Here is a 17126-nt window from a genome sequence, read left to right as displayed (position 1 = left end):
GTAGATTCTTTTATTTATTTAAGTTTGTTAGCCTAAATAAAACATCAGAAAGGCTCTGGGCAGCTTACATGATGTGCAATACATAATTTATAAATCCAACTATAACAATAGAGTTGCTTGGATAAAAATAGCATTCCCAGCATTCAAACACCTTGACAGAGGCTCTAAAGCAAGGCTGTCAAACTTGCAGCCTGTGGGCTGGATATGTCACGCACTGGCCACGCACTGGTTTAGCGAAGGGGGGAAAATGTGATATGTCATGTGATGCTGCCGTGACGGCATAAGTTTGATATCCCTGCTCTAAAGACAGCCTAACTCTGGGGCCCTGTTGGTTTAGGACAATCAAATGGGGCAGGAGAAGGAGGCAAACTAATTTCCTAGTGGAAAATAGTGATAAAACTGTGACTGATTAAGAAATCAAAGTGCATCTGAGCTGTGGAGAGGCTCTGTTGAAAGACTCGGGAATTCCACTCTTTGATCTGATAGTTTGCCCCAAGAGCTTATCCAGGAACGATGTGCAAATTGAGGTCAGTAACAAGTTTGCACACTCTCTCTCTCAAAAAAAAAAATATTTCGTAGCTATCCCTTGCTGATGGGCTAATTGCTGAAGGTTGGGTAAATGATACATTATCAATAAGGCTTTAATTCTCTTGGGGGGAATTTATTTGGCACCTATGCAAAGTGAACCCTAAACTCATCTAGAACTAAGGAGAAATTTCCTGACAGTTGGAACAATTAATCAGTGGAATGACTTGCCTTCAGAAGTTGTGGGTTGCTCCATCACTGGAGGTTTTTAAGAAGAGATTGGACAACTATTTGTCTAAAATGGTATAGGATCTCCTGCTTGAGCTGCGGTTGGGCTAGAAGACCTCCAGAGTCCCTTCCAACTCTGTTATTCTGTAATTTATCTTTCCCCAGCTTTTACCTTCTCACCTCTCATCTGTGCCTCTGTGTGTGCAAATGTGGCAGCCTGAAGCTATTCCTGGGATAGAACCATAATATAATGGGGCTACTTTGCTCTTTAATGCTAAGCAGATGTTCTTTCTTCCCTCTCTTATTTTATTTTATTTTTTTGTCTCTGTGTGCTGCACCTGGCATGGAGAAGCTTGAGAATCTTGCAGATGCTTTGCTCATTTGTTGTGGTTTGTGGAGCAAAGCTGCCTAAGAATTGGTAAGGGCCAAGTAGAGGTTAGGAGGAATGGTGCAGGGGGGACAGGGTGATTTATCCCCAAAGTCACCACCGGGGCAGAAGGAAAGCTTTATCTCTGCAAGGCTCCCCAGCTGGCCAATGGAGCTCACTCTTGTTCTTCTGATAAAGCTGCCAGCTGCTTGTGGGGTTCTTTTTTTGGAGGACTCCTTTGTAGCTAAGCAGCTGATTTCTGCAAACTTTCTGCCCTGACAAGATAAAAGATAATGAAACTCCATACATTTCCTGGCAGGGTTTCCTCCCCAAATAGCCCTCTGTAACCTCTACATTGGAAACAGATTAAAGGTCTTAATTTTCCCATTATCACAAGCAACACCCTAGGGGGAAAGCCAGTCTTTCCCCCCTCCATTGAGAGATGCTTCAAAGAGAAGTAAACTTGTTTTGCTTCCATCTACGGGGCAAGGTAGAAAAATAAACATTTTACCTTTCTGATATTAAATGTGCAGATTGGGTTGTCGAGAGGTAAAGTGCTGATTTGTTAGGACGAACCACTTCTCTTTCAGTAAGGAATTTCTCAAGGAAGCTGACATCAGCAAACATTTTGGACTTTGTCCTACAACAGCAAGCCACTCATCCCAAGAGTGGGCTTTGGCTTTTGCTTGTTGGGACTTCTTTGAAAACCAAACTTAAAAAGTTTCAAAAAGGAGTAATGTGCATGAAGTTCAGCTTGGGTTTTATAAGATCTGAGACAGGACGTGTGATTGAAGGAACTCAGAATTGGTATATGTTTTATAACATTCCAGCTGATTGCAGCTCCCTCTTTTATGAGAGTATAACCCAAGCATGGAGTTGAGTACACTATGACTTGTGGGGTATCCTGGGTTTGGGTGCACCAGAGATTTTGCAGGTCAGCATTAACCCAATATGTTGCAGAATGGCAACCTGATTTCATTCCCCAGCCTGTCCATGATCATCATCTTCTTCTTCTTCTTCTTCTTCTTCTTCTTCTTCTTCTTCTTCTTCTTCTTCTTCTTCTTCTTCTTCTTCTTCTTCTTCTTCTTCTTCTTCTTCTTCTTCTTCTTCTTCTTCTTCTTCTTCTTCTTCTTCTTCTTCTTCTTCTTCTTCTTCTTCTTCTTCTTCTCCTCCTCCTCCTCCTCCTCCTCCTCCCCCTTCCCCTTCTCCTCCTCCTCCTCCTCCTCCTCCTCCTCCTCCTCCTCCTCCTCCTCCTCCTCCTTCCTAGCATATTCCTGCAGGTGCAGGGTCCACTTTTTGGATATTGAACTTCACTTTGCATGGTCAGCTGGGTCTCTGGGGTGCAGGCCTGCAGCTTAAATATCTTTGTTGATGGTGTCTTTCCATCTCTGTTTTGAACACCCATGAGGTTGCTGACCATTGACTTCTAGTTGGTAGGCAGCCTTGGCCACAATGGAAGGTGCTGCTCTCTGGGCATATGCATACCAATGGAATTGGCCTTCCCTAATCTTCTCTATAATTGGTGCCACACCAAAATGTTGTTGAATGATGTCATTTGTGATGTGGTCAAGAAGGGAGATGCCTGATATCCAATGGAACATTCGCATTTCCATGGCATGGAGATAGCTTTCAGTCCCCGTGGTTGCTGCCCAGCATTCAGTGCCATACAGTGCAACAGGGCAGATGGTTGTCTCGTAAATCTTAGATTTAAGACAGGTTGGTATTTGTCTGTCACATAACACACCGTATCCAGGCTGCATTCACCCTTGCTTGCACCTTACCATTGATGAGCCTGTCTATGATGAGAGTATGAAAGATGACAGGTTTAGGTTGCAGAGGGACAGCCAGGATACTGCCAAATGACTCTCGCCCTTCTAGCAGGGACTCTTGAATTGCCAGCAGCTCTCCTGCCTGCCATGACCAAGGGAAAGTCAGTGCTGTGTAATTTAAGGACCCCGCTTGCCTCGGAGAATGTATGTGTGACATTCAGTCACAAGCCATATGTAGGAGGGCTCTCTTGTTTCCCTCTGCAGTGAAGATTGATTACACCGGGGGATGAATGAGCTTTGGTGACAGAGATGTTTGTCTCCAAGTGAGAAATAAGCAAGACTCCCGGGATTAAATAAATATAAGAGCCAAGCAGGGGCAGTCAGTCTCAAGGGATCCTTTCACTGCCGACAGCAATCTTCCCCATGCCCGCTGCCAGCGTTTTGTTGTCTCCTGTGATCACAGCCTTTTTCTGGCATGTTCCCTTCCTCATGTGAAGTTGGATGTTGTATAACTGTTTTATGGTGCTCTTTTGCATAAATGAAACGGCCTGTTGCTATAACTACAATGCTTGTAACTTCAGCTGTAGCCTTGTGCAAATTCTTTTTTTAGGTAGTTCTGGCAGGGCGGGCGTAGACAAGCTTTCTTCTGCTTAATGTTATTGAAAGGAGAAGAGGGCATCCGGATGCAACATCTTAATGTACTGATGTACTTCAGAAGAGTTACAGGAAAGGGTTCAAATTTAACTGGGTTCGCCTCCTGCTCATCTATCCTTTTGTTTCTAAGTCCTGAAGATGCAAACCATTATCAATTTTACTACCACATATAGATACAGGACTCACAACCATTCGTTTAGTGACCATTCAAAGTTATGAGACTGAAAAAGAGTGACTTATGACCATTTTTCACACTTATGATATCGTTGCAACATCCCCATGTTCATGGAATCAAAATTCAGGCACTTGGCAACCGGCTTGTAATTTTGACTGTTGCAGTGCCCTGGGGTCATGTGAAAACCTCTTATGACCTTCTGGCAAGCAAAGTCAACATGGGAGCCAGAGGTGGTATTTAGAAGGTTCTGACCAGTTCTGGAGAACCGGTAGCGGAAATTTTGAGTAGTTTGGAAAACCGGCAAATACAACCTCTGACTGGCCCCACCCCCATCTCTTCTCTGCCTCCCATTGAGTCCCAGCTGATTGGCTGGCTCTTCTTTGGTTGCCTTGCCCAGGAGAACAGAGCTGGAAAGCAGGTTAATGGGGTGGGGAGGGAATGGGATTTTGCAGTATCCTTCTCCTGCCACGCCCACCAAGTCACGCCCACAGAACCAATAGTAAAAATATTTGAATCCCACCACTGGTGCCTGGTACATCTCACAAATGTTGAGCAAACTAGCAGGGAAGAGCCCAGGAATAACAAAGGGCAATCAGTTTCAGAGAAACAAGAAACTTGAATTTGTTATTAAAATGCAATAGATGTTCAAAACCTAGATTAGATAAAACCTGACTGTCTTTCAAAAATATTTGATTCCATACAGTTGTTTTGAGATTTGGCTAATGTTCTAGGTACAACATCTGACAAATTCATCCTTGTTGGTCTCTTTGGGTGATCTGCCATATGCAATTTCTTGTCTGAACTAGTAACATAATGCCATGGAGAGCTGATGGCCTTTCACCTGTCCTACTATTAGATTTCTGGATCTGGTTCACCTGTTACTAATGTTCTACGAGGAACAACGAAGAGCACAGGCAATTATTTTACCATAGGTCAGCCTTCCAGCATTATATTGTCTTTTCTGTCTGTGGTTCTCTAAGGTTACATAGTTTGCTACTTGAGCCTTTCTAAATTGAGATGTCAGGGATTGCTACACATTTTTCATAAAAATTCCAAGTCAGACTACCACAAACCAGAAAGTTCTCCTTTGGGATTGACAGAAAAAAGCTGAAGAGTTCTACCTATCTCTAAGAAAGCAACCTTGATGATTTCAGAACAATCCCTACAGATTGGTCTAATGGTTGGTAGATGAAGTCTAAACAGAGCCATATGCTCCCAATTTGGAACCTGACAATTCAGAATAAGCAGTCAGGAAAGCTACACCTGCTATCAGCCTCAGGCTCCCAAATCCTGATTGCTCTTGATTGATTAAATGAAACACAAATTCTCGATACTTAAATAGATTCTAGAGATACTGTGCAGATATTACCAGATACTTCAGTATGACATCATTCAGGTGTGCTACCTCCAGCTTTGCTTTGATTTCTGTCCTTTTACTGCTTTTCTGAATTTTTGGTATTGCTTTGGATAACTGATAGTTTCAAGCACAACTGGGACAAAACCATTTGTTACAATACAACCATAATTGTCACGATTAAATTGTCAGGTGAAATGTATTGGGGGAAAACAACCGCTGAATAATAATTCTATATCTGAAATGCATTGTTCTGAATTGTTGAGCCAAATATAAAGAATTCACTATGGATGTGCCAAGCTGTTTTACTTATCCTTTCTATTTTGAGTTTCCTTTCAAGGCAGTCCTCAGATCTTTGCAAACATACAGAATACATTATAATATCAGTTTTCAATTGTTTTTAGTTTGATTTTTATTCTCTGTGTGATATACATACATTCTCCCCTTTGCTTTTATTTTGACATTTAGCTCTCACTGCTGCTAGGAGTTTGAAGACTGGCTTAGTGTCCTCAGAATATCCATCATTTCCAATGGATAAATCTTTGTGTCCATCTAGTTGGTTCCATGACCAATGAGCAGTTGATGGTTGAGTTTCCAATAAAATGTCCAAAGAATATTATAATAGCCATGATTAGAGAACCACGGTGCTGAAGGAACCATTCAGGCCATCAGATCCCATTTATAATCCAGATGAAGCATTGGGTGCAGATAGCTGTTCACTTCCACCTGAACACATTTAGTATTTTTCTGGATAATTTGTTCTGCTGTAAGACAGCTCCTACGATACTTCTAGGATTTTTTTCCCCACTTTTTCTAACATTTCTTTGGACTCTATTTTTCTGTCATGCACTATAACAGAATAACAGACTTGGAAGGGAACTTGAAGTTCTTCTAATCCAACTCCTTGCTCAAGCAGGAGACCCTATACAATTCCAGACAAATGGCTATCCAATCTCTTCTTTAAAAACCTCCGGGGATGGAACACCCACAACGTCTGAAGGCAAGCCTTTCCACTGCTCACTGTCAGGAAATTTCTCCTGAGTTCTAAGTTGGATCTCTCTTTGAAAAGTTTCCATCCATTACTTCTTGTCTTGCTGTCAGGTGCTTTGGAGAATAGGTTGATTTCATCTCCTTTCTGACAGCCAGATGGAGAATGGTCTGGCCCTTCATCTGTGAATCTCCTTCAGATATTTGAAAAACACTATTTTATTCTTCTGTTCTCTCCTCTTTCCAAACATAGACATTTCCAGCTCCCTCAACTCTTTCATAAGACTTCATGACCCTCAAAAAGGTTTTCAGTTTGCTCCTGGATAGCATGATCACTCATTTTTCTTCCCCACACTGTGAAGAATCTGCTGCAGAGGAGAAAACTATTACTTTCTTAATCCTGGCAATTTTTTACCTCATGTGCAGCCTGTATTCATATATTAATAACACTTTTCTAACACAAATGCCATCAGTCTCCCCCTGGTCTTGCTTCAGTGCTTTTTTAGTAGAAAAGAAAGATCCAATAAATACATTTTATAAACATATTTAACACCACTGCCAATTTAGAAAGAAAAATAACAATGAAGGATCTGTTGATTTATTCTCTGCTAATCTGTGTAAAAATGGCTTATCATTAATCAGCAGGTTTGTAAGTTTGGTGAGAAGCTGAGCAGAACTGGGCTGATTTAAGTGATTTGCAAGAAGTTTTAGAAAGAATAGCGAAGTATGTGTCAAAGCATGTGTGTGTGCAGTGTACAAATACATTTGTGTTCTAAAAATATCCAAGGTTTTTAAAAATGTCTTGAAGAACAAAGGAAATATCATCTCATCTGCAGTAAACAGATGCTGCTGAATTTATAAAACTAAACCAAGAAGAAACGTGAGAGCAAGAAGGAGGAAAAAAAGTATGTAGGGTGAGATACACTCTGGAATATTTTTCTGTTTCTGAAGCCCTGCTGTGTCTATTTTTTCTCTTCATTGATGATTGTTCCTTTAGAGAGCAGAGCATAGAAGCCATTGTGCTTCTCATGCAATCCAATTCCACACTGCAATGCATAGATGGTGTTGTAGTTGTGGGAGGGTGGGTGGGAAGGCCGAGTTTGAAAAGTCACAAGTTCTTTGTGTTTACAAAAGAACCAGTGACATTAGCCAGTGTAAGGTGCAGCATTTGCAGGAGAAATTAGCAATCCTGATCCTATTCCAAATTGTTGTTTAGGTTAAATCCAGGAACTACCTGCGCAGCTGTGCAAGAGTGCAAGTTTACAAACGTTATGTAGTTATTCACAGCTGCATTGCTCTGAAGGTACTTAGTACAAAAGGACCCGGGGGGATGAGGGGGGAAAAAACCCACAGATTTTCTGCCTGACGTTATGGCTCCTTAAGGTCAAACAGGAAGGTTGGGAAAAAATGTTGCAAAACAGGTTGGATGGCTTTAATTGTGTTCCTGCTGCTAAGACCTGCTGTTAGATTAGAGTGCACGTAACTCAGTAGCACATGGAAATTGTAATCACTGAAAAAGAAAAGTCTGGGGGAAAGTAGATCGCGGAAAAAAATTGTGGAAAAGAAACGCTATTAGGAGAAGCCGATTGTGTAACATGTTGTGTGCCAGGCACCACAAAATTGTGATAAAATGCTTTGGCTCTGCCTTTCAGAGCTCCGCTGTGGCCTTGTGTTGTTTAAGAGGCCGCAGAGGGCCCAGCTTGAAAGTATGGGAATGCTCTGGAAAACAGCTGAGTTCTTTAAGAGGGAAGCTCCTTTGCTAGGCAGGGAGCCAAGCACGTGGGCATGTGAGAAGGTGGGAGGCACCCTGTAACTCATGCCTTCTGTCCTTTGGATTGATGAAGAGTTTCCTCTTGTAGAAAGTTAGCACCCACCCTTCTCCTAGAAGTATGAGATGTAATATTTTGAGAAATATTAAAAAGGCAGAATATTATATTTCCCTGGATGAGAAACAGAGAAACGTGCTCTTGGAAAGCAGCCCCCCACCTTCCTTAATAGCCCACAGCAGATGTCAGCAGTTAAGAGATAAAGAGATAGCTAGCTCTACTCATAAGTAAATACCCTCACCCAAGATCCAACAAAGGTAGGATTATCCCTCAGCCACAATAGGATTTGCCCAAAGCCCCTTTATTGTATCATCTCAGCAATTCAAACTTCGACCAAACTTAGCTCAGGCAAACTCCTAGGATTTGTACATGGGCCATTGGAGTCTGATAACAGCTAATAGAATACATGTTCTTGCACAGAAACAGGAAGCTCAAGTTCAAAGCCTGAGAGAAGGTATAAAAACCCCTCACTTTCAATTCCATGTGGTCAGCTGCCCAGAACTATCCATATGCTTCTGCTTCATCAATAAATGGACCCTCTTTCCAATCAGCCTCCATTTTGTCTCCAGTGTCTTTCTCCTGGCTTGGAACTGAACCAGATGGATATTTCTTCCAACACTGTTAGGCAGAAAATCACAAAGAAAGAATGAAAGAAAGTTTAGCTGATTTAGAACTTCTCCACCTGAATGGGGAAATACTTGAAGATCCTCCAATTTGAAGATAGTAGGGTCCTAGGACTCAGTGCTGGGCTATAGAAGCCCAGCCAAAATAGCACAGATTTTACTAATTATGGGTGCTCTTGTTTCAGCACTTCCTGTGCCTGCACTCCAGTAGACCAAATACTAATCTCCAGCAATAGTCTGAGATGCAAAACACTAGGGTCCGCAATGGTGCCCTAAAGCTGCAGAAGTCCAGCAGCACAAGTTGCTACCACATTGTAACCTTTAACACAGAAATTATTTAAATGGAGAGAGAATAGCAGGGTTGAATTAATTTAAATCCTGTTTAATTTTTCTCCTCAGCTCTGGTTTTGACCCTGCTCATTTGTTAGAATGCACCACTCAGTAATTATTCAAAGTGTGTCCCTCAGTGGTACGGGGAAGGGGGTGATATACCTCTAATCATGAGTTAGAGAAGTGTTTTTCAACCTTAGCAATTTTAAGATGTGTGGGCTTCAATTGACAGAATTCCCTAGCCAGCATACTGGAGGCAGGGAGATTCTGGGAGTTGAAGCCCACATATCTGAAGTTTGCCAATGCTGAAAAACACTGAGTTGGAGCTACAGTGAGTCTCTTATTGATGTGATTAAGCAGAACAAGCCAAGAGAGAGAGATTTTTCCCAATTTCTTTTGTGTTCCGGCTGTTCTCATGTGAAGTTTGAATGTTTCTTCCTTGTAGTTTTTATAATCTGATCAAGGCCAAGGACTTACAATCATTCCAACAGGATAGGAGTGTTTGTTATTCTGTCTTATCAAAAGAGAAGTTTCTAAAGTTGATAGTCTTATTCTTTATAATATTTGTGATTCTCCTTTAGACTAGAGAATCACAACTGTGGGCTTTCCTGATCAAGGACACCTTGGACTGAGTACAGAAAGTGCAACAAAAGATAGCCACAACAGCAAGCAGAGGCTTATTACCTCATTTCCTTCATGAGAATTAACTAGCATAGCATTGCTGAAATCACTGGTATCGCTTTTCACTATTGAAGGACCTGGTCTTTTCTTTCCAGCAAAATAAACTCTTCTACTCTGCCAAGAACCAAGAGTCTCGCACTAGGTCATGCTGGGGTGGTGATAATCAGGATGTTGCAAATGAAAACAGTAGATTGTGCTCTGTGTTTTGACTAGAGACTTAACTATAAATAATTCCTTGAACATACCAAAGCCTTCTCCTTCTTAATAATCTAAATTTCCTTTTCCTTTACATAATATTCTTCTCCTTTTGAGTTCTAAAGAGTGAACTTATAATGATGTAGAAAGGCTTAATGGCATTTCTTGGCAAAATGTCACTGCCCATTAGAATAAGTAACTGTATTCTTGACATATATATTTGTGTGTGTGTGTGTGTGTGTGTGTGTGTGTGTGTTTTCTGAGGTTCTCGCGGGTATTTGAATGTGGATCTTTGGTTATTCGGGTTTTCTCCCGCGTAAGAAATTATAAATTATATATATATATATATATATATATATATATATATATATATATATATATATATATATATATATATATGAAATATATATATATATATATATATATAATATATATATATATATATATATATATATATATGAGTCAAGAATACAGTTACTTATTCTAGTGGGCATTTATATATATATAAATAAATAAATAAATTTTGGTGCAAGAACTTACTCACTACCATGAGTCTTCAAAGGAAGCCTGCTTCTTTATATGCTCTTCACACATAAGCCAGTGATGCTCCCCAGGAGAAAGACCAAATTCTGATCGATTGCCCCTGCTGTTTGATTAGCGAGTCTATAGTTTTGTAGTACAGAGCAACATGGGAGAGATTATTGCAGAATTTTCATCTTCGGTTTTGGGACTTGGATTTCAGAGCAATGTATATTTTGTGACTACAGACAACAAATAAATATATTCCTAATAATGACATCTCCTCCCTGTCTACTCAAAACTAAGCCCCGTTGAATAAAAATCACCCCCATTCCGCATTACTGATATATGGCAATGGTATGCCTATTGATTTAAATTAGTCTTATTGTTAACTGCAACAAAACATTGCAGGAGAGAGTGCTCCTATAAGCTGTTTATTCAGTATCAATTCCTTGCTCCCTGTAACAATTCCAATTAGTTTCCCAACCAGGTTTTCTGTTCTACAACCCAGCCTGGCTTGTCTTGCTTAGTGTATTGGGGGATTGCCCATTCCCCACCCCCCACCAGATTTATTCCATCACAGAACTGTGTGCCTCTCCAAGCCTTGGGAATTTCATAAACCTGGTGATATTTCCCTCTAGTGTGTGACTGGTGCTTAAACTGCCTTTAATTGGAAGCTGAGAGGATTATAATTACTGTTATTACCAATTATAGCATTGGCAAATGTTATAACTGAAATACAAGGTTTTCAATGTCCTCACTCTTTCACAGACACAGATATACACATCCACGTACATATACATGCAGGAAAATGCACATTAACCAAAGCCCTAAGATGTCTTACCTCTTTGAAGTGGGCTGCCGATGCTACTGTACCTTTAAATTGGAGTCACAAATTTTGCACATTTGGAATTGCTGTCCCTTTTAGTCCCTGTAATAACCCCCTTATCATAGCTGCAGCCATTCCTCCATATCTATTAAATGCCCTTGTTTGGAATGAAGGTATCATACCTTTATATGCTCCTGGAGATGCCAGCTATCGACTAGGACCGTTGATGCTTAAGGCCTCCTCAAATATTGTGTAGCATCCAACATATCACAGGATTACATCATTTCCTTATGCAAAAAGAGACAATTGAGAAAATGGTGTGGGATGTGTGTTTATGCATGCCTGCATGTCTGCTTCTTTTCTAGATATGACACTGTCCCAATGGAGGAAGAGTTTGAACATATACTGGACCTTTGTCATCTTAACAGTGATTTGAGGCATCCTTCTTACAAGATGATAACGTCTTCTTCATACTTTCCCTCTTGCAGAAAGGGATGTGGCTCATATCAATGTGCATGCAAGATTCATTTTCCCTCCAGATTTTAATTTTTTGTTTTGTTTGATAGTAAATAGATATTTACTGAATTTGTGCTTTACCATTTGGCCTCTCCATGGCCCCAAGAATGCATGACATCCCTTGTTAAGTTCCTCTGCCCCTAAGGTATTATTTTATTTCCTTATCTAGAAGATTGATTCCAGCCACTATACCACGTGGCTCATTTTCTTCTACTACTAGAATGATTCAGACTCCAAGCCATATATGAGAAGTCTTCCTTTCATCTCTCATTAGTCAGTTATTTCATGGAAACAGCGATAGATATCATCAAAGGATCTGGTTTTCTACTGATGCCATGACTGATCTCATGACTTAGGGACTGATTACATACAGATGAAGAACAAGATGAAGAGCAAGAATCGGGGACTATATTGTTTTCCCATCTACTGGGCCACAGGGGGTGTCTGCTTTGTTCATTTTTGGATGTGTCCCTACAAATGTGATCTCTTTATTTTACTTTTATCTAGAGATATGTTCTATATCTCTGCATAGATACAGAACAGTTTTACTTGATTTTGCCCTCTGCTCTGGAAAACCTTGTCCCTACAGACATGCTTGGGATTTCCCTTCTCTAATGGTCTGTAAGATAGTTACCATGGTTCTTGTTGAATGGATATCTGGCTGTTAACTGAAGTCGGATGATTTTACAACACTAAGCCACCAGAAATTATTTGAGCTCCATTTTTAGAAATATTTGTTTTAAATAAATATCATAAAACATTTTAATAAGGATTCAGTCTTCATATATCATCCTTGGCTCAGCAGCCAATGAGCATGTTCTTCAAATACAAAATAGCTTATTTATGTATAATTTATCTCACTTCATTTTAATATGGCCAATCACTTTCATAATTATAGTGCCATTTTAGGGAAGCTTTTCAGGCTAGGATGTTATTCAGGATAAGAGGAGGGGGGAGGAAGAGGAGGAGGAGGAGGAGGAGGCCTTTGTAATTCAGAAACTGAGGTACATGTAGATTGTAACTAATACAATTTCCTTTGGCAAGACTTAGTTGGCTTTATGTTTTCTTGTGATGCTTTGACACCAGGATTGGTGGGAATGTAGTGACTAGTTGAATACATTGTTGAATTATGAGCTTTATTATGAGTTTTAATTATTAATTATGAGTTTTATTTATACAAAAGTTATTCTTACGATGAGGAAGAAGCTTGTTAAAATTGTATTTATTTGTATGTCTCATCAAAGGCACTTGGCTATAGGTAAGGAATTCAAACAGGTATGCCCCACAACCTACTAACTATAGACAATAGTGGATAGAATTTTGATGCATTATTTAGATCAGGGGTGTCAAACTCGATTTCATTGAGGGCCACATCTGGGTTGTGTTTGACCTCTGGGGGCCGGGTTGGCCCAAGCACTCTGCCAGCAAAAATGAGTTCCTGAGCTCTATTTCCAGCTGCAACGGCCTCTTGCAACGTTCTGCCAGCAAAAATAAAATTTGGGAGAGCCGCACACAGCTCTCCTGAGCTCCGTTTTCACTGGCAGAGGCACTGCGGGCCAATCCCTTGCTGTTTCCAGAATGGCCCTATGGGCCAGATTTAAGCAGCCCATGGGCCAGATCCAGCCCCCGGGCCTTGAGTTTGACACCCCTGATTTAGATATTAGATCTTTCTTATCATTTCTCCTCTTTTGACCTGTACCAATACTTCCCAGAACAGTCAGGAAGAAAATGTGCTGGTTTGGGCTCCTCTCTGTAAGGTCAGTCCCAATTGCTGTTAATAGGGAGTGAGAGATCCAGGCCACAACCACTCTTTTGTATTGTGCAACAGGGTTCTCTCCACTCCTTTTTAACATTTATATGAAGTTTCTGGGTAAGGTCATCCATCAGCATGGGTTGAAGTATCCTCAGTATGCTGACAATACTCAATTTCATATCTCCACTCCTGGTGATCCAAGTGATGCTGTCACTGTCCTCTTATCATGGAAGCTGTGGAGGTCTGCATGGGGGAACAACAGTTTCTGGCTGAATCCTGGCAACACGGAATGACTTTGGGTGAATGAAGCTTCAGGATCCATTAAGGACTGTAATGTCCTTAATTCTGAATGAGGTAGACCTGGTTCAGCATAATCAGCAATTTCTATTTGAAGAGCAGGCAGTAGGCATGGCTAGGGATGTCTGTGTACAACTTCGGATTGTGCACCAGTTGCAGCCTTTTCTGGATCAGGAGTCCCTGTCCTTAGACATTCAAGCTCTCACGTCTGGACTACTGCAATGTGCTCTACAAGGGGCTCTCCTTGAAGATCATTTGAAGCTACATCTGGTGCAGAGTGTGGTGGCATGGGCAGTTTGGGGGGCCCTAGAGGGGCCTATATTACACACTGTTCCAAGAGCTGGACTGGCTACTGGTTTGCTTCTGGGTGCAATTCAAGGTGTTAGTTATCACCTGTAAAACTCTACATGGCACAGGTCCAGCCTACTTGAGGAAACATCTCACCCCAATGGGCTCACCCCACAAATGCTACCAGAGAAGAAATACTGCAGACCTTGTTGGTCAAGGAATTCCAGCGGGTGAGGTCCAGGCTTTTTTGGAAAATCTTGACCCCTGAGGCTCTCACCCTCCTGACCTCCCATAAGGGCCTGTAAATTGGCTCTGCCATCTGTCTTGAGCCCCCAATGGGGGAGAATCGTTCTGAAGGTGGTTGATGGACCAATAGCAGATCCCACCCACCCCCTCATTCTAGCCCTTCCCTCTCTATCTTTTAGTCATAAATGTAATTTGCATTTTTATTGTAGTTAGATATATCTCTTTGCAGGGTTTTATTGCTTTTACTGTTGTAAGCCACCCAGAGTCATCTTACGGCAAGATGGACAACAAACAAGTTTAATAAGTAAAATAATATGTTCTATTTTGATAGAGATTTTACAACAATATGTTGTTCCTGGTTATACTACACTATTATATAGTATTTATTAGTGAACAGTTACTCCCTACCAATGTAAAATATAAGATAAAATTGTATTTTTTTTTATTTTTAGTTCATTTATTCTCTTGTCTTTTTCTGGTTTTCATTTTTTTAAAGTTCAAGGGTTGTTTTATTTAATTTTATTATTTAGTGGTCCTTGGCATTCTGCTTATATTTTGTGTCCTTTAGAGACAAAGTTTAACTTTTAAAATGGTGCAGAGTAGAGGAAGGATCAGCTGGTATCCTACTTTCCCGCTCTTTCTGCTGTCCTTAATGATTGAAGCTGGAATAAATAATACTTTCTGCCTATGGCAACAGCCATGCTAATTGTCCATATATTGTTTCCAGAAGCTCTGGAAAGTCTGTATTTTGTTGACAGATGGATATTTAGATAATCCAAATTCTTGCCTGTCTTTCGTGATGGTAAATTCCTGTCTAAGTATGTTTTTTTTTTAATCTGTCACCTTTTTTTGTTTTTGCTGATGTTGAATGAATAAACATCAAGTTCTATTTTTTGCCAGCTGAACTTGAGCTGCCTGTGTTTTCTCTGAGTTGGATATAGAAATTGGGGCGAGCCTATTGGGTGCAGACTAGACTGGAAATGAGCCCCTTGTATTTTCTAGCACATGGTCCTGCCAGTCTTGCTGATTAATTTATTTATCTGTGGTGTTTGTTATATTGGCTGACGTGAGTATTAGGGATCATACATCAATTTTTATACAGTCTTGCTAATTTGTGGAAATGAACAAGGCCGATGGAGTTTGCCCTCTAAAGAAGAATGGGGGAAAAGCCCAGCTGACAACCATTATGTTAATTAAATTAATGTCCCTAATGTTTAATTAATATACCTTGTCTAACGTCCTCGGTATTCACTCACACCATTGTGCTACCTGGGTTAGCTTTATGCTACATAGCTGTATTCTAAATGGTAAATCTAAAATGGCAAATAGGTATGCTTAAAAGTTTATAGGAACCTCAGATGGAGCTTGGTAGGTCTGTTGAAATAGTATTTCTACTTCATTTTTAGACTGTACTTTGGGAGCAGCTTGCAAATCTAGAGTAGTTGGGAATTTGAAGCTTGAGTACTACAGAAGAAAGGGGTATGTTTTAACCCTGGACCAAAAAGGGACTTGCACTGTACATTTTGGGTTGTTCAGGTTAGAACATTATGAGAATCAGACTGTTTCGAAATGGGACTTTGTTTCTGCACACACCAGACCTTTATACAGAATTGCTTTGGCAACTTGGCTTTGAAAAATAGATTAGCCCAGCTAATAGATGAGCTGTACCAGGCAGCTATTGGAGAAGCTGCTGTTGAACACCGGGGATGTTCAGCGTATCTTTAAAAGGACCCCCAATAAAAGCTCAGACACTGAGGGAAGCAGCATACTGGGCAAGACAGAATAAATTATCACCCTTGCTTCATTGTCCGCCGCTCCCTCCCAAATCCTGGACAGCTTTTACTTCTTTTGACCATGGAACGGGCTCCTGTTCAAAAGGAGCCTAACAAATAACCAGGGTTGAGGTAGCAGCCCTTTAAAGAGGAGAGTCATCTCTCTCTCTCTCTCTCTCTCTCTCTCTCTCTCTTGCTTTCTCGCTTTCTCTCTCTCTCTCTCCCTCCCTCCCTCCCTCCCTCCCCCCTTTCTCTCTTTCTCACACACACACACACTCCAGTGGTGAGATTCAAAATGTTTTACTACCGGTTCTTTGGGTGTGGCTTGGTGGGCATGGCTTGGTAGATGTGGCAGGGGAAGGATACTGTAAAATCCTCATTCGCTCCCCACTCCTGGGGGAAGGTTACTGCAAAATCTCATTCCCTCCCCACCCCACTAACCTGCTTTCCAGCTCCGTTCTCCTGCGCAGAGCAAAAAAGAAGAACCAGCCGATCAGCTGGGACTCTGGAGGCAGAGAATAGATGGGTGTGTGGGGCCAGTCAGAGGTGGTATTCATCGGTTCTCTGAACTACTGAAAATTTCCGCTACCGGTTCTCCAGAACTGGTCAGAACCTGCTGAATACCACATCTGACACACACTCTCCCTCCCTCCCTCTCTCCTTTCCCTCTCCACCCCGCTCTCACAAGGACAGTTTTTCCCGGAACATCATCACTCTGCTAAACAAATAATTCCCCCAACACTGTCCAACTATTTACAAAGTCTTCACTACCATTACTGTTAATCTTCTCATCACTTCTTATCACCCATCCCTTCCCACTTGTGACTGTATGACTGTAACTTTGTCACTTGTATCCTTACGATTTATATTGATTGTTTCCTAGTATGATTTGATTGCTTATTGTACCCTATGACTATTATTAAGTGTATTGTACCCTATGACTATTATTAAGTGTTGTACCTTATGGTGCTTGACCCTTGACAAATGTATCTTTTCTTTTATGTACACTGGAAACTTTTGCCCCAAGACAAATTCCTGGTGTGTCCAATCACACTTGGCCAATAAAGAATTCTATTCTATTCTGTTCTATTCTATTCTATTCTATTCTATTCTATTCTATTCTATTCTATTCTATTCTATTCTATTCCCTATCTGTCCCCCGTCCCTCCCCCCTTCCTCCTCCCCCTCTCTT

At 40.9% G+C, this 17126-nt stretch overlaps 1 long non-coding RNA gene across 2 annotated transcripts; it reads right to left on the bottom strand.

Moving 5' to 3' along the window:
- Window positions 1-5501: 5501 nt before the first annotated feature.
- Window positions 5502-11358, bottom strand: LOC148126823 (uncharacterized). Of its 2 annotated transcripts, XR_015741400.1 has the most exons (4): window positions 11245-11358; window positions 10255-10377; window positions 8357-8503; window positions 5502-6424 (listed from the first exon to the last, which is right to left on the bottom strand). It is a non-coding gene; the product is annotated as an uncharacterized LOC148126823 (long non-coding RNA). The 2 variants fall into 2 exon arrangements; XR_015741399.1 differs by lacking the exon at window positions 5502-6424 and having other exon boundaries at window positions 8171-8503.
- Window positions 11359-17126: the final 5768 nt, after the last annotated feature.

Source organism: Pseudonaja textilis, chromosome 2 (assembly GCF_049901715.1).
Source record: "Pseudonaja textilis isolate UNSWEBS1 chromosome 2, rPseTex1.2, whole genome shotgun sequence".
Taxonomy (NCBI): Eukaryota; Metazoa; Chordata; class Lepidosauria; order Squamata; family Elapidae; genus Pseudonaja; species Pseudonaja textilis.
This window is presented reverse-complemented; position numbering and strand designations above follow the sequence as displayed.